This window comes from Triticum aestivum, chromosome 4A (assembly GCF_018294505.1).
Source record: "Triticum aestivum cultivar Chinese Spring chromosome 4A, IWGSC CS RefSeq v2.1, whole genome shotgun sequence".
Lineage (NCBI taxonomy): Eukaryota > Viridiplantae > Streptophyta > Magnoliopsida > Poales > Poaceae > Triticum > Triticum aestivum.
Window position 1 is genome coordinate 159285214 of NC_057803.1, and position 19558 is coordinate 159304771.

The window sequence follows — 19558 nt, forward strand, 5'->3', positions numbered from 1 at the left end:
CCAGGTAAGTGGCCCAGTGGCCTTCCCTCTTTTATTTGTATCTGTTTTCTATTTTCTGCTACTGTTTTGGCTTTAGTAAAAATTCTAAAGCATTTTGTAAAATGTTGCAATAATTTGTGGACACTCTATGGATTATTCCAGTGGTCCACATTTAAATTTAGCATTATTTGAGCATTTAAATTATTTATAGTGTTTAAATTCCCAAATTCAAATATGATATGATTTAATTCAAAAACCCATGAATGACCTTGAAACATGTGCATCATTTTTGTGAGAGGTTTTAACCTTTTTCTAAAAATGATGAACATTTTTAAAGGCATTTTGGGTTTATTGAAAAGGCTTATGGCTGACCCTATTTGATTAAATTTTTTGTGCTAGGGTTTGTCATCCCCATTTCAACTTTCTGAGAAATTTAAACATGATGACATGAATGCCTTAATGCAACTAATGACAAGCAAATTCTAGGGCTGTGACACAATCAAACTTAGGTGTCATACCTGGCTTCATACCTTCATCGAGGTACCAATCTTCAGAGTTGCATTTAATTCTTTCCAATAAATCCCATTTGAATTCAATAGTCTTCATCATAAAAGAGCCAACACAAGAAGTATCGAGCATGGTGCGATTCTTATCAGAAAGCCGAGCATATAAATTTTGGATAATCATTTCTCTTGAGAGCTCATGATTGAGGCATGAATATAACATTGATTTAAGCCTCCCCCAAGCTTGGGCGATGCTTTCTCCTTCGCGAGGCCAAAAATTATATATATAATTGCAATCACGATGAACAAGGTGCATAGGATAAAACTTCTGATGAAATTCCAATTTCAATCGTTTGTAGTTCCATGACCCCGTATCATCACATAGCCTATACCATGTCAATGCATCTTCCCTCAAAGATAAAGGGAAGACCTTCTTCTTAACAACATCTCCGGGTACACCTACAAGCTTAAATAATCCACAAACTTCATCAACATATATTAGGTGCTCATCAGGATGCATTGTTCCATCTCCTGCAAAAGGATTAGATAGCAGTTTTTCTAACATACCTGAAGGAATTTCAAAGCAAACATTTTCATTTTCATTTTCATTTTCAGTAGGTTGAGGAGCAACTCTTTGCTCTACTGGTCAGGGTGAAGATACCCCGAATAAGCCCCTCAGAGGATTACTTTCCATAGTAACAAGTGATAGTAAATTTCAGCACACTATATAAATTTTTCCTTACCAAATTCCACCTACCAAAGGCGCTTCACTCCCCGGTAACGGAGCCAGAAAAGAGTCTTGATGACCCACAAGTATAGGGGATCTATCGTAGTCCTTTTGATAAGTAAGAGTGTCGAACCCAACGAGGAGCAGAAGGAAATGATAGCGGTTTCCAGCATGGTATTCTCTGCAAGTACTGAAATAAGTTGTAACAGATAGTTTTGTGATAGGATAATTTGTAACGAGCAACAAATAACAAAAGTAAATAAAGTGCAGCAAGGTGGCCCAATCCTTTTTGTAACAAAGGATAAGCCTGGACAAACTCTTATATAGAGAAAAGCGCTCCCGAGGACACATGGGAATATCGTCAAGCTAGTTTTCATCACGTTCATATGATTCGCGTTCGGTACTTTGATAATTTGGTATGTGGGTGGACCGGTGCTTGGGTACTGTCCTTACTTGGACAAGCATCCCACTTATGATTAACCTCTATTGTAAGCATCCACAACTACAACAAAAGTATTAAGGTAAACCTAACCATAGCATGAAACATATGGATCCAAATCAGCCCCTTACGAAGCAACGCATAAACTAGGGTTTAAGCTTCTGTCACTCTAGCAACCCATTGTCTACTTATTACTTCCCAATGCCTTCCTCTAGGCCCAAATAATGGTGAAGTGTTATGTAGTCGACGTTCACATAACACCACTAGAGGAGAGACAACATACATCTCATCAAAATATCGAACGAATACCAAATTCACATGACTACTAATAGCAAGACTTCTCCCATGTCCTCAGGAACAAACATAACTACTCACAAAGCATATTCATGTTCATAATCAGAGGGGTATTAATATGCATATAGGATCAGAACATATGATCTTCCACCAATTAAACCAACTAGCATCAACTACAAGGAGTAATTAACACTACTAACAACCCACATGTACCAATCTCGGACTTGGAGACAAGAATTGGATACAAGATATGAACTAGGGTTTTGAGAGGAGATGGTGCTGGTGAAGATGTTGATGGAGATTGCCCTCTCCCGATGAGAGGAGCATTGGTGATGAGGACAGCGATGATTTCCTCCTCCCGGAGGGAAGTTTCCCCGACAGAACAGCTCCGCCAGAGCCCTAGATTGGTTCCGCCAAGGTTCTGCCTCGTGGCGGCGGAGTTTCGTCCGAGAAGATGGCTTATGATTTTTTCTCATCGAAGGACTTCATATAGCAGAAGACGGTCATCAGAGGGCCACCAGGGGGCCCACGAGGTAGGGGGGCATGCCCAGGGGGTAGGGTGCCCCCCCACCCTTGTGGGTAGGGTGTGCCCCCCTTGTGAACTTCTTGCGCTCGGTATTTTTATATATTCTGAAAACGTCTTCCGTGAAGTTTCGGGACTTTTGGAGCTGTGCAGAATAGGTCTCTAATATTTTCTCCTTTTCTAGCCCAGACTCCCAGCTGCCGGCATTCTCCCTCTTTATGGGAACCTTGTAAAATAAGAGATAATAGGCATAAGTATTGTGACATAATGTGTAATAACAGCCCATAATGCAATAAATATCGATATAAAAGCATGATGCAAAATGAAAGTATCAACTCCCCCAAGCTCAGACCTCGCTTGTCCTCAAGCGAAAGCCGAAATCGAAAAATATGTCCACATATTTAGAGATAGAGGTGTCGATAAAAATAAAATACGGACATGAGGGCATCATGATCATTCTTAGAACAACAACTTATATAATTCTTGTCATATGATCTCTTATGATAGGGTAGTAATTCAATCACAATTTCAAGTATGAATCGTAAACTTCATTGAAAACTAACAAACTATAATCTCAATCATTGGAGCAATTGCAATTTATCATAACATAGGAAAGAATCAATATATAAGAGCTTTTCAGCAAGTCCACATACTCAACTATGATATAGTATTTCACAATTGCTGACATTCACGCAGTACTTATGGGTATGGAGTTTTAATCAGACACAGAGAAAGATAGGGGCTTATAGTTTTGCCTCCCAACAATAATAGTTCATGAAAAATCACATCCAATTAGCCATATATACCAGGATCTTTCCAACATACTGTGCTTGCCAAAGGATAAAATGTAAAAAGGAAGGGTGAAGATCACCATGACTCTTATGCAAGGTAGGAGATAAAAGTAAAAGATAGGCCCTTCGCAGAGGGAAGCAGAGGTTGTTGAAAGATCGTGGATGTCGCCTAGAAGGGGGGTGAATAGGCGTTTTAAAATAATTATGGTTTAGGCTTGAACAAATGCGGAATAAACCTAGCAGTTTATTTGTCAAACACAAAATCTACAACAACTAGGCTCACCCATGTGCACCAACAACTTATACTAAGCAAGATAAACAACTATGTGATATCAAGATATATGACAAGGAACAATATGGCTATCACAAAGTAAAGCGCATAAGTAAAGGGCTCGGGTAAGAGATAACCGAGGCACACGGAGACGATGATGTATCCCGAAGTTCACACCCTTGCGGATGCTAATCTCCGTTTGGAGCGGTGTGGAGGCACAATGCTCCCCAAGAAGCCACTAGGGCCACCGTAATCTCCTCACACCCTCGCACAATGCAAGATGTCATGATTCCACTAAGGGACCCTTGAGGGCGGTCACCGAACCCGTACAAATGGCAACCCTTGGGGGCGGTCACCGAACCCGTACACTTTGGCAACCCTTGGGGGCGGTCACCGGTACTCGTCAAATTGCTCGGGGCGATCTCCACAACCTAATTGGAGACCCCGACGCTTGCCCGTAGCTTTACACCACAATGATTGAGCTCCGAACACCACCAACCATCTAGGGCGCCCAAGCACCCAAGAGGAACAAGCTCAAAGGTACCAAGCACCCAAGAGTAATAAGCTTCTCAACTTGTAACTTCCACGTATCACGTGGAGAACTCAAATCGATGCACCAAATGCAATGGCAAGGGCACACGGGGTGCCCAAGTCCTTCTCTCTCAAATCCCACCGAAGCAACTAATGCTGGGGAGGAAAATGAGAGGAAGAACAAGAAGGAGAACACCAAGAACTCCAAGATCTAGATCCAAGGGGTTCCCCTCACCTAGAGGAGAAAGTGATTGGTGGAAACGTGGATGTAGATATCCTCTCTCTTTTCCCTCAAAAACTAGCAAGAATCCATGGAGGGATTGAGAGTTAGCAAGCTCGAAGAAGGTCAACAATGGGGGAAGAACACGAGCTCAAAAGATAAGGTTCAATGGGGAAGAATACCCCCTTTTATAGGTGGGGAAAAATCCAACCGTTATGCTCACAGCCCGCACCGAGCGGTACTACCGCTAGGGCAGTAGTAGCCCTTTGAAACGCAATAGCGAGGAGGCAAAAAAGCCAGAAGAACCGTCGGAGCAGTAGTACCGCTTGACATCACGGTACTACAGCTAGGGGTAGCGCTACTACCGCTAAGGGTAGCGGTACTACTGCTTGCGAGCAGTACTAAAAAATTACATCCGTGCCTACCACCGCTGGACTTGTGACGAGTTTTTAGTCCCGAGCGGAAGTAGCCACGGAAGTAGCCGCGGTAGTACTGCTCCAAGCGGTAGTACTGCTCCCAAGAGCGGTAGTACAGCTCCCAAGGGCGATAGTAAGAAATTACTTCTGCTCCTACCCGCGTTAGTACTATTGTAGCCTTTTCTGAACACCAAAACTACCACAACTTCTGCAAACGGACTCCGAATTCGACGAAACCAAGTTTGTTGGAAAGCTAGCAAAAAGGGCTAACACAATCTTGATAGAAATACCAATAATAAGCAAATGAGAAAAGACCCAAAATAAAATGGTGAAAACCCTTCCTCGGATAAGACCGGTAAAACCTCCAACATCGAAAACATCATAGAAGACGCATGCAAACTCCGTTTTCGATGAACTCAAGCTTGTCATCAAAATGACCATAAGCTCTAAGACTCACAAAGAGAACCAAACAAGAAAAAAGAAACATGATGCAAGGATGCAATGGTTTGAGCTCTCGACGAACGATACGATCATGCTACTCACTTGAGAGCCCCCCTTGATAGTACGGCTATCGATCCTATAACCCGATCTCCCAACTACCACCATGAGACCGGTAAAATAGAAAACCTATCAAGGGCAAACCTTTGCCTTGCACATGATCCACTTGAGCTAGATGATGACGATCTTGTCCTCCTCAAGATGGACCACCTTTCTTGATTGCGTTGGGTCGATGGAGACTAGATGATTGCTCCCCCATACTCCACTATGGGTGAGCCACTCTTCGGCACATCTTCACAAGTCCATTGACACCACAATGGATGGCAAGCTTCAAGCACTTGATCTCTTCGTGATTCTCCACTTGAACTTGCACACGGCAATCTTGATGACGATCACCACTTGATGTCATCCTTCCCATGGGTTGTATGATATCATCCTCTTGACGCAAGCCCATGGACACGTACCTAACCCCACATAGACTCTCACATAGACCATGGGTTAGTACACAAAGTGCAATGGACAATGCTTACCATACCATGGGATCACTTGATCCCTCTCGGTACATCTTCTACTCTTTGTGAGTTGATCAACTTGATTCACTCTTGACTTAGTCTTGATCAACCTTGAATCTTTCCAACTCTCTTCGTTTGGATGATGTCTTGAAGGTAAACATGAATGATCACACAATCTTCTTCTTCAAGACATGCTTGCAATAAGCTCAACACTCACATGACCAATCTTTGGATAATTCCTTAATAGCACCTTGGTCAACCCATAAACTCCTTGAAACCAACACATGGACTTCAAGAAATGCCTATGGAAAAATCCTTCAAATATAACTCAATGCAACCATTAGTCCATAGAGAATGTCATCAATTACCAAAACCACACATGGGGGCACCGCATGTCCTTTCAATCTCCCCCATTTTGGTAATTGATGACAATCACTTTCAAGAGAGTTTATATAAGGAATTATGCATCACCATGCAATGCAACAACCAATAATGCATGCGTAGGAGATGCGTATGCTTAGGAACAAACCAAAGCTAGAAGAGACAACTATCTAAACTTCTCCACAAAACTCTCTGAAACTCCTCCCCCATTGGCATCGATTGCCAAAATGGGCTAAAAGCTTAGAAGGCCAATATAAAATGTGTTCCTCCATAAATTGTGTATTTCTCAACAAGAGAGTGGAATGCAATACACATATCCAACGGTAAATACTTGGAGGAAGACAAACTATATTGAGGCCCAAAGATTGCAAAAGGAAGATATGCCACAAAGACATAATCAAAGAGAGAAACAAGCAATCAAGCAATCAAAAGATACCAATTGAAGCAAGCTATCAAAAGATACCAATTGAACCAACTAGGCCAATGATCCTACGAGCCACATGAATAAAGGATATTATGATATGAGCATAGGAGTGTTCTAAAGAAACTAGAGAGGCTCCCCATGATTTGTGCACACATAAGAATATTTGTATTTGGATACAAAGTGCACAAAATAGGATCATAGCTCCCCCAAAATCAATAGAAACTTACAACAAGTGCAAGTGAGCATATAGGAAACCAAGCCTAGTACTTGCAACAAACACATGGTTGAGTAACAAGTAAAAGAGGCAACTTAAGAATGGGCTCAACCAAAATGATGTGTGTGAGTCAAGGCAATGCACTTGAGAAGACTAATGTACGGATGAGCATTAAGCATCAATAAAGTCTTGAAAGAATGAGGCACACGGTGCAAGGCCTATCATTCCCACACACAACTAGCAAATGGGTTCACAAGCTTACTAATAAGCATATAGAGAACCTATGCTTGTGACAACCCGCGGTGAAGATAGAAGATGAAAGGCGCATCAAGACGAGGGATGCCAATTAAGATGGCAAAAACCTCATAAAGATAAGCATGAGGAAAATAATCTTCACCACACAAGAGCGCATCAAGATGCAACGATAGAAGACACGCACTCAAGGCAAAAGCTTTCACGGAGCCACCAAAGAAATAACATAAGAAAGACAAGGTGGACGTGAAAGAAAGGATATCATCTAGATATGCAACTTCTCTCAAGTGTATAAGATTCTAGGTAGACGAAATCATGATGATATATATATCTACAAAGAAGGATGTACACCCGAAATAGTTACAACACGAAGGAACAAGATATCCAAAAGGAAGTCATACATATACCAATAAGATATTTGCTTGAGAGCATAGCACATGGCTAGATATGGTCTTATTGTATATAAATGAATTCCAACCACACGAACATCAAAGACATCACAACTAGCAACAAGACATCATTGTTGGGATGCTTTGAGAAAGGAAACAAGTATCACAAGAAAGAATGGATAACATGCCATGATACAACCTACACAAGGTTGATGCAAGAAATGTGTGCATGAAGTATATGAAGATACTTGTTACCGAGATAACATTGGAAGGATGTAGTAGATACCAATTGAAGGTACAAAGTAGTTCATTGATCATCCTAGCTTGACTCCAATAAGCACATGGTGACAACACCTTCCTTGTGAGTGAGCCGAGCATCCAATGCATCTCCACTTGTTCCTAGAACAACAACACAAACAAAATGGTACCCAAACTCATTGGGACCAAAGAGTTAGAGAACCAACAACACATAGGACAAACTCCACATAAATATGTGCATATAGATATGAAAATGAATTTCATGCACATCTCATCCAATTTGAGACTTGGTGGAGTTCCCCCTATATATTGGGTCAAAGAAAGAAAACATGCCAAAGAAACTACAAGAAGTAAATATGCATGCTCAAGACTTTCAAGAACCGAGACCAAAAGACAAAGAAATACCAAGCGAAGAAAAGATACCAAATGAATAAATCATCACTTGGAGGATATCCATAAAAGATACATCAAGGAATGAGATATCCATTGATACACTCAAAAAGAAAGATGTCAAACTCCCAAAAGAGAGAATGGTTCCAAACAAACCAAGCCCTCTACAAAGTTTCATGATGGCACAAAGCACCAAAAAGAAACGGCTTGCCTTCCACAAACACACACTTGATAAGGATCACAAGATGAGTGTTTTATAGAGAATAGGATAGCTCCCCCAAGACTAGTGCATTATAGAGAATTTGCATTTGAATACAAAATGCACGAGGTGGGATCACCACTTTCACTATATCTAGAAAACACTAGACAAGGTCAAGAAATTAACAAGATCCACAAGTGGTATGGAATACAATGGGAGTTGACACAATCCTAGGCAAGAGATAAAGCAAATAAAAGCAAAGGCCAATGTAAAGATGATCAATAATTTCTACCACACATAAGTGAGTACCAATTGTCAAAAGACAAGAAGTATTTGGAAATAATTCCCGGTGGTAGATAACAAGGATATCCGACATCATCTTCACACCAAACAAAAAGCAAATTGCAACTTGTAGAGCTAACATGCCACCTAGGAACAAGATAATTTACAATATCAATTCTAGGTGACAATATCTCAAATGTACACATTTTCTAGGCTAGTAATATACACATAGCATATTACTCCCCCATAATGTGATACCAATTAAAGATAAACAAGAGGCAAAATAACGATCCAACACGAGATAATTAATGGACAATATAGAATTTGAATTTCTCATGAGAAGACATACCACATAGCGACTAGATAATCTTGAAATATCAATACTAGATGGTATTACTCATGTACACACATATATAGGATTGTGAGGTGCACAAAGCACATCACTCCCCCATAATGGGATATTCCATTAATCTCTCACAAGAGCCAACTAAGAAAAGAACAAGATGCAAAAGGCTCAATGCATGACACACACGTACATGATGTGCAAACCAACACACACATACTTGATTGCTCAAGATAATCAAGTTGGAAGCACAACATATACAAACACATGCAAGGAACAAAACCAAACATGCAAAGGGGTAAGTAACTATCAATGTAAACACTTTAAGCACGAGTTACCGCATGGAGAAACATTGGATATAAGATAGAAACTTGATAATTCGAATAACTTGGCTTGAGACAATTAGAATGATGAAGTCCCCTTAATTCTTCATAAAGTAGCCAAGTCTCCAATGCCCTCCAACAACACCTATTGATCAAGTTTGAGCTTGTTGGTCCCCAACCAAGTTGGGTCCTAAGAGGTTAGTCACAATAGGCTTGGCTACCCAAATGGTTCTCTTCTTGACACCACTTTGAGTACCAACAACTTTGGCAAACACATTGCCAACCTTATCCTTCCCAAGAGAATAGATATCATCAATAATAATTGGGTTGGATAAGTTACCACTAGTGCATGAAGAGGCGAGGTGACCTTTCTCACGACATAAGTAGCAACGTCTACTCTTCACTTTCTTCTCACTTGATTTCTCAACTTGAGAAGCATTAGCTTGAGGATTCTTGGGAAGAGGACTTTCTTCAACTTGTGGTTGAGCATGAGATCGAACTTGTGGCCGCTTCCCTTGTTGCTTGTCACTAATGGCCTTCTTCTTCAATGGGCAAGATCTAACATGATGCCCTTCTACTTTGCACTTGAAGCAAACAATCTTGGCCGAATTCTTGACTTGTTCTTGGCCCTTCTTTTTGTTCATCTTGGACTTCTTCTTCTTCTTGGAGTTGAATCCAAGTCCACCTTTGTCATTGGGGGATTTTTGCACACTCAAGATATTGTTGAGTGTGAATTTCCCTTCATGACTCTTTTCCAAGTCTTTCTTCAAAGAAGTGACTTGGGCCTTGAGCTCTTTGATTTCCTCTACATGGTTAGTCTCAACACAAGTACTAGAGGAAGTATAAGCTTCATTGTTAGAGCAACAAGGCAAGGAAAGCAATTCATCACAAGATGTACCAACATTGTGAGTAGATGAATTACAAGGACTAGCACATGGCAACATAGCATTTTGACTAGAAGTAGTGCTAGTATCCACATGAGGCTCACTAGATGTTACCTTAGCAATCATGGCCTCATGAGCTATCTTTAGCACATTATGGGATACTAGAAGATCATCATGAGAGCTTGAGAGCTTTTCATGACTTTCTTCCAATTTCCCATAATTGCTAGATAGCAACTCAAGTTGAGCCCGTAGCTCAACATTCTCCTTCAAAATGGATGCTTCACAAGTAATAGAGTTAGTAGCACAAGCATCATCATTAACAACAAGAGGAGAGGACAACTTGGAAAGCTCTTTTAAATAAGAAGCTTCAAGTTGAGCATGAGACTCGGTGAGTTTGATGAGCTCACCCTTAATGACCCTTGAGCCATTTTCGAGGTGCTCAAAATCCTCAAGGAGTCTAGCATGAGCAACTTCAAGCTTAGCATTTTTAGTTTCAAAATCATTGGCCACCACAAGAGCTCTATCACGAGATTCCCTCACTCTAGATAATTCTAGAGCAAAAGTCTCCTCAAGAGATTCCTTGGTGGTTTGTTCAAGTTCAAGAGCTTGAGAGAGGTCCGCAATCTCATTAGCGTAATCACGCTCATGACCTTCCATTTTATCAATGGTGACCTCATGCTCCTCAAGACGAGATTCCAACTCATCAATATATTTCTTGCCCTCAGTAGCAATAGACATGATTTCCATGAAGTTGGAACGAGCAATTTTATTCTTAAGAAGAGCTTTAAAAATCATTTCCCCCTTAATTTTTAAGGAGGCAACATCATCATTCTCTTCATCATAATCAACATCATCATCACTCTTGCCATCATCAATATCATCACAAGATATATTGGGATTCAAAGTGGGAGATACCTTTGAAGCCTTGGCCATAAGGCAAAATGCAATAGATGATGATTTAGGATCCCTTGAAGCACCATCCAAGACCACATCTTGTTCCATGGAGTGTTGGGTTTCCTCTACATTGTTAGCACAACAACTCGAGGAAATACATGCATTTTCATCATGGCAACAAGATATAGCAAGCATATCATCATGAGATTTAGTCAAGCAATTTCTACATGATATGCAAGGACTATCAACACAAGCATGTGAAACATTTGGAGTGCTCGAAGTGCTAAAGTCCAAAGATGAAGCATTGCAATAAGAAAGTGATGAAGGATTATCAACAATGAGCCCACTATCATCATTGCAATGAACACCACTACTCACCATGTCATTACCTTGTGGCAAACCACACGTAGGTGAAGTAGAAGAAGTTGAGAACACAACACGGCCGGAGGTGGAGGGAGAACAATCATCCCCACAAAACTTGGACACGCCATATTTATCTTGAAGCTTTGTCCACAACTCATGAGCATCCCGGAACGCATGAGTTGAAATATAACTACATTGCTCAAAGCATCGAAAAGCACATTAGAAGCTTGAGCATTGAGATAAGAGTTTTTCTCATCCTCTAAAGATAATCTTAGGGGATCCTTTGGAGGAGAAAAACCCATATCTACAATTCGCTCTAAATTTGGGTCCATGACCCTAAAGAGATTAAGCATGCGAATTACCCAAACATCAAAATTTGTGCCATCAAAACTAAGAGTGTCAGAGAATCCTAATTCCCTAGTCGACATCTTTACTCTCTAGGTGGTTAAGCCTAACAAAGAGAGACGAGGCTCTGATACCAATTGAAAGATCGTGGATGTCGCCTAGAGGGGGGGTGAATAGGCGCTTTAAAATAATTACGGTTTAGGCTTGAACAAATGCGGAATAAACCTAGCGGTTAATTTGTCAAACACAAAACCTACAACAACTAGGCTCACCTATGTGCACCAACAACTTATACTAAGCAAGATAAACAACTATGTGATAGCAAGATATATGACAAGAAACAATATGGCTATCACAAAGTAAAGTGCATAAGTAAAGGGCTCGGGTAAGAGATAACCGAGGCACGCGGAGACGACGATGTATCCCGAAGTTCACACCCTTGCGGATGCTAATCTCCGTTTGGAGCGGTGTGGAGGCACAATGCTCCCCAAGAAGCCACTAGGGCCACCGTAATCTCCTCACGCCCTCGCACAATGCAAGATGCCGTGATTCCACTAAGGGACCCTTGAGGGCGGTCACCGAACCCGTACAAATGGCAACCCTTGGGGGCGGTCACCGAACCCGTACACTTTGGCAACCCTTGGGGGCGGTCACCGGTACCCGTCAAATTGCTCGGGGCGATCTCCACAACCTAATTGGAGACCCCGACGCTTGCCCGGAGCTTTACACCACAATGATTGAGCTCCGAACACCACCAACCATCTAGGGCGCCCAAGCACCCAAGAGGAACAAGCTCAAGGGTACCAAGCACCCAAGAGTAATAAGCTTCTCAACTTGTAACTTCCACGTATCACGTGGAGAACTCAAACCGATGCACCAAATGCAATGGCAAGGGCACACGGAGTGCCCAAGTCCTTCTCTCTCAAATCCCACCGAAGCAACTAATGCTAGGGAGGAAAATGAGAGGAAGAACAAGAAGGAGAACACCAAGAACTCCAAGATCTAGATCCAAGGGGTTCCCCTCACCTAGAGGAGAAAGTGATTGGTGGAAACGTGGATCTAGATCTCCTCTCTCTTTTCCCTCAAAAACTAGCAAGAATCCATGGAGGGATTGAGAGTTAGCAAGCTCGAAGAAGGTCAACAATGGGGGAAGAACACGAGCTCAAAGGATAAGGTTCATTGGGGAAGAAGACCCCCTTTTATAGGTGGGGAAAAATCCAACCGTTATGCTCACAGCCCGCACAGAGCGGTACTACCGCTCCAAGGAGCGGTACTACCGCTAGGGCGGTAGTAGCCCTTTGAAACACAACAGCGAGGAGGCAAAAAGCCAGAAGAACCGTCGGAGCGGTAGTACCGCTTGACCTCATGGTACTACCGCTACGGGGTAGCGGTACTACTGCTAAGGGTAGCGGTACTACTGCTTGCGAGCGGTACTAAAAAATTACATCCGGGCCTACCACCGCAGGACTTGGGACGAGTTTTTGGTCCGGAGCGTACTACCGCTGTAGGAGCCACGGTAGTACCGCTCTGGAGCGGTAGTAAAAAATTACATCCGCTCCAATTCGCGGTAGTACCGCTGCATCCTTTTCAGAACACCAAAACTGCCACAACTTTTGCAAACGGACTCCGAATTCAATGAAACCAAGTTTGTTGGAAAGCTAGCGACAAGGGATAACACAATCTTGAAAGAAATATCAATAAGAAGCAAATTAGAAAAGGCCCATAAGAAAATGGTGAGAACCCTTCCTCAGATAAGACCGGTAAAACCTCCAACACCGAAAACATCATAGAAGACGCATGTGAACTCCGTTTTTGATGAACTCAAGCTTGTCATCAAGATGACCATAAGCTCTAAGACTCACAAATAGAACCAAACAAGAACCAAGAAACATGATGCAAGGATGCAATGGTTTGAGCTCTCTACGAACGATACGATCAAGCTACTCACTTGATAGCCCCCCTTGATAGTACGGCTATCGATCCTATAACCCGGTCTCCCAACTACCACCATGAGACCGGTAAAATATAAAACCTATCAAGGGCAAACCTTTGCCTTGCACATGATCCACTTGAGCTAGATGATGACGATCTTGTCCTCCTCAAGATGGACCACCTTTCTTGATTGCGTTGGGTCGATGGAGACTAGATGATTGCTCCCCCATACTCCACTATGGGTGAGCCACTCTTCGGCACATCTTCACAAGTCCATTGACACCACAATGGATGGGAAGCTTCAAGCACTTGATCTCTTCGTGATTATCCACTTGAACTTGCACACGGCAATCTTGATGACGATCACCACTTGATGTCATCCTTCCCATGGGTTGTATGATATCATCCTCTTGACGCAAGCCCATGGACACGTACCTAACCCCACATAGACTCTCACATAGACCATGGGTTAGTACACAAAGTGCAATGGACAATGCTTACCATACCATGGGATCACTTGATCCCTCTCGGTACATCTTCTACTCTTTGTGAGTTGATCAACTTGATTCACTCTTGACTTAGTCTTGATCAACCTTGAATCTTTCCAACTCTCTTCGTTTGGATGATGTCTTGAAGGTAAACTTGAATGATCACACAATCTTCTTCTTCAAGACATGCTTGCAATAAGCTCAACACTCACATGACCAATCTTTGGATAATTCCTTAATAGCACCTTGGTCAACCCATAAACTCCTAGAAACCAACACATGGACTTCAAGAAATGCCTATGGAAAAATCCTTCAAATATAACTCAATGCAACCATTAGTCCATAGAGAATGTCATCAATTACCAAAACCACACATGAGGGCACCGCATGTCCTTTCAGTTGTCATGCACTTTTATGGTTGGATGCACAAAATCTTAATGCGAAAGAACATCACTTTATATTGGCACTTGTGATATGGACCTTTATTATGCAGTCTGTCGCTTTTATTTCGTCCATGTCACATGATCGTATAAAGCTTATTTTCTCCCACACTAATAAGTCATACATATTTAGAGAGAAATTTTTATTGCTTGCACCGATGACAACTTACTTGGAGGATCTTACTCAATCCATAGGTAGGTATGGTGGACTCTCACAGCAAAACTGGTTTAAGGGTATTTGGAAGCACAAGTAGTATCTCTACTTGGTGCGATGAATTTGGCTAGCATGAGGGGGAAAGGCAAGCTCAACCATGTTGGATGATCCATGACAATATAAATTATTCCAGATGTAAGAAAACATAACTCATTACGTTGTCTTCCTTGTCCAACGTCAACTCTTTAGCTTGTCATATTTTAATGAGTGCTCACAATCATAAAAGATGTCCAAGATAGTGTATTTATATGTGAAGACCTCTCTTTCTTCATTACTTCCTATTAATTGCAACGATGACCAAAACTATGTTTGTCAACTCTCAACAACTTTTATTCATCATACTTTTCTATGTGAGCTCATTACTCTCCATAAGATCCTTATGATCTCTTTGTTTCTTTTTATTTCTTTCTCTTTTCTTTTATTCACTTAGGATCATGGCAAAATAATCAAGCCCTTGACTCAACACTAATCTTTATTATATAGCTCACAGACCCGATTACATAGAAGGATCATAAAGCAAAACTCACAACTAGATCATACTAAGGACTTTTATTCTACTAGATCAAGATATTACCAAAAGGATTGAACTAAGAAAAACGATAAAGATAAAAGTGATGGTGATACGATACCGGGGCACTCCCCCAAGCTTGGCAGTTGCCAAGGGGAGTGTCCATACCCGATGCTCAGTTCTTCTTTGTTGGTGAAGAAGGTGGAGTTGTTGATGATGGATAGTCACACATCGATCGTAGGAGGTCTTCTAACTTATGGATAATGCCTTTGAGTGCGATGATATGCTCCTTCAATAAAATATTTTCATGTGTGAGATACTTATTTTGTATACGAGCTAACTCAATCATCTTGAAAGCTTCGATCTCAGTTGGGGTAAGAAGATTGTGATCAAGTTGAAGGATGTCTTCTGTTGCCGGAACTTGGTCCTCCGTAGCCATCTTGATCCCTTCATCCTTGTTGATCTTCATGGGTTCTTCTCTCTTCAGCTCTATCTTCATTAGCCAAGCATCGTTGCCCTCATTGTTGGAGGAGGAGGGAGACGACATGATGCTTAGCTTCGACGACCCTGGCAGAAAATAGCTCGAAACAAGAACAAGAGATTTTTGCGTGATACGGGAGTCAAAACCCCCGGGAGATTATATAATGATTTTTTACCGACCAAAATACGTGACGTGTAAGAAAACGGAGTCCGAAGAGCACACGAGGTGCCCACGAGGTAGGGGGCGCGTCCAGTAGGGTAGGGCGCGCCCTCCACCCTCGTGTCCTTCCCGGACTACTACTTATTTTTATATTTTTCTAAATATTCCAAAACAGAGAAATATTGCCTTAGAAACTATTTTGGAGTCAGTTTACTTACCTTACCACATACCTATTCCTTTTCGAAGTCTGAAACGTTCCGGAAAGTGTCCCTTATGTATTCCTCCGGGGTTAAAGTTTCAGTAACATTGGTTTCAACATTTATGGGATTACCGGAGATATAATGTTTGATTCTTTGACCATTCACCACCTTCTGATTTGTGCCTTTGAAGTTGTTGATTTTTATGGCACCGTATATAGACCTCCTCGATAACGTAAGGACCTTCCCATTTAGAGAGAAGTTTTCCTGCAAAAAATCTTAAACGAGAGTTGTATAGCAATACATAATCACCTACATTAAACTCACGCTTTTGTATCTTTTTATCATGCCATCTTTTAACTTTTTCTTTAAACAACTTGGCATTTTCTTAGGCTTGGGTTGTCCATTCATCGAGTGAGCTAATATCAAATAACCTCTTCTCGCCGGCAAGTTTAAAATCATAATTGAGCTCTTTAATAGCCCAATATGCCTTGTGTTCTAGTTCGAGAGGTAAGTGACATGCTTTTCCATAAACCATTTTATACGGAGACATACCCATAGGATTTTTATATGCAGTTCTATAGGCCCATAATGCATCATCAAGTTTCTTGGACCAATTCTTTCTAGACCTATTGACCATCTACTCCTTCTTTATAAAGATGTGGGTCATCCCAAAAGTAATGCCTCAAATCATAGAAGAACTTTTTCTTTTGCTGGTATGTGAAACTAGGTGGTATGAATTTAGCAACAATGTAATTAGCATAATCAGCATACCATGGAGCAGTATGAGAAGCATTTATGACATTTAATTGCTCATTAGGAAAGCTATCATCAATAGGTAGTGGGTCATCAAGCACATTTTCTAACCTAGACAAGTTGTCTGCAACGGGGTTCTCAGCTCCCTTTCTATCAACAATATATAAATCAAGTTCTTGTAGCAAGAGAACCCATCTAATAAGTCTAGGTTTGGCATCTTTCTTCATATTTAATATCAGCATGATCAGTATGAATAGTTACTTTAGAATCAACAATATAAGGTCTGAACTTATCACAAGCAAATACAACTGCTAAGAATTCTTTTTCAGTAGTAGCATAATTTCTTTGAGCATTGTCTAGAGTTTTACTAGCATATTGAATAACATTTAATTTATTATCAACTCTTTGCCCTAGAACAGCACCTTCAACATAATCACTAGCATCACACATAATTTCAAAGGGTAAATTCCAATCATGTGGCTGAACAATAGGTGCAGGGATCAATGCTTTCTTAAGTATTTCAAATGCTTCTACACAATCATCATCAAAGACAAATGGTATATCTTTTTGTAATAAATTAGTCAGAGGCCGAGAAATTTTTGAGAAGTCCTTAATGAATCTCCTATAAAATCCGGCATGACCAAGGAAACTTCTTATACCTTTGATGTCCTTGGGGCATGGAATCTTTTCAATAGCATCAACCTTGGCTTTATCAACTTCAATACCTCTTTCAGAAACTTTATGCCCCAAGACAATATCTTCATTAACCATAAAGTGGCACTTTTCCCAATTCAAGACAAGATTAGTTTCTTCACATCTCTGCAAAACTCGATCAAGGTTGCTTAAGCAGTCATCAAAAGAGGATCCATAGACGAAAAAATCGTCCATGAAAACCTCACAAATCTTTTCACAAAAGTCAAAGAATATAGCCATCATGCATCTTTGAAAGGTAGCAGGTGCATTACATAGACCAAAAGGCATACATCTATAAGCAAAAGTACCAAAGGGGCAAGTAAAAGTAGTCTTTGATTGATCCTTGGCTGACACATGTATTTGAGAGAAACCAGAATAACCATCTAGAAAGCAAAAATGTGTATGTTGGATAATCTTTCTAGCATTTGATCGATAAAAGGTAAGGGGTAATGATCCTTTTTAGTGGCCTTATTTAATTTGCGGAAATCAATTACCATCCTATAACCTGTAATAATTCTTTGAGGGATCAATTCATCTTTATCATTAGGAATGACAGTACTACCTCCCTTCTTAGGGACACAATGGACAGGACTTACCCACTGACTATCAGCAACAGGATAGATTATACCTGGCTCAAGGAGCTTTAGTATTTCCTTTCTTACCACTTCTTTCATTTTAGGATTCAACCGTCGTTGATGATCACGAACTGGTTTAGCATCTTCTTCCAAATTTATTTTATGTTGACATAGAGTGGGACTAATGCCCTTAAGATCATCAAGAGTATACCCAATAGGCACGGTGATTCTTCAGAGTTTTCAATAATCTCTCTTCCTCATGTTCTTAAAGGTTAGCACTAATAATAACATGATATATCTTTTTCTCATCAAGATAAGCATATTTAAGAGTATCAGGCAATGGTTTAAGCTCAAACACAGGATCACCCTTGGGTGGAGGAGGACCCCCTAGGATTTCAACAGGCAAATTGTGTTTTAGAATAGGTTCCTGTTTAAAGAACACTTCATCTATTTCCCTTCTTTCATTCATAAACATATCATTTTCATGGTCTAGCAAATATTGTTCTAAAGGATCACTAGGAGGTACGGCAATAGAAGCAAGACCAATAATTTCATCCTTACTAGGTAATTCTTCTTCACGGTGTTGTCTACTAAATTTAGAGAAATTAAATTCATGAGACATATCATCTAAACCTATAGTAACAACATCCTTTTTCCAGTCTATCTTAGCATTAAGAGTGTTTAAGAAGGGTCTACCAAATATAATGGGACAAAAGCTATCTTGTGGGGAACCTAGAACAAGAAATTCAGCAGGATATTTAGTTTTCCCACACAAGACTTCAACATCTCTAACAATTCCCATTGGTGAAATAGTATCTCTATTGGCAAGTTTAATTGTGACATCATTATCTTCTAACTCAATAGGTGCAATATCATGCATAATTTCTCTATATAGGCCAATAGGTATTGCACTAGCACTGGCACCCATATCACATAAGCCATGATAACAATGATCTCCTATTTTAACAGAAATAACAGGCATGCCTACCACCGGTCTAGGTTTATCTTTAGCACAAGGTTTAGCAATTCTAGCAGTTTCATCACAGAAATAAATAACATGCGCATCAATTTTATCAGCCAAGAGATCTTTAACAATAGCAATATTAGGTTCAACTTTAACTTGCTCAAGAGGTGTATATGTTCTGATATTGCTTTTACGAACGACAATTGAAGCTTTAGCATGATCCTTTATCCTAACAGGGAAAGGTGGTTTCTCAACATAAGAAGTAGGAACAATAGGATCATTATAAGTGATAATCTTTTCTTCAACTTTAATAGGTGCAGCTACTTTTCTTGTATGGGAGGATGATATTTAAACCACTTCTCCTTGGGGAGATCAACATAAGTAGCAAAAGATTCACAGAAAGAAGCTATTATCTCAGAGTCATGTCCATATTTAGTGCTAAATTTACGGAAAACATCGGTATCCATAAAAGATTTAACACAATCAAACTTAGGTGTCATACCAGA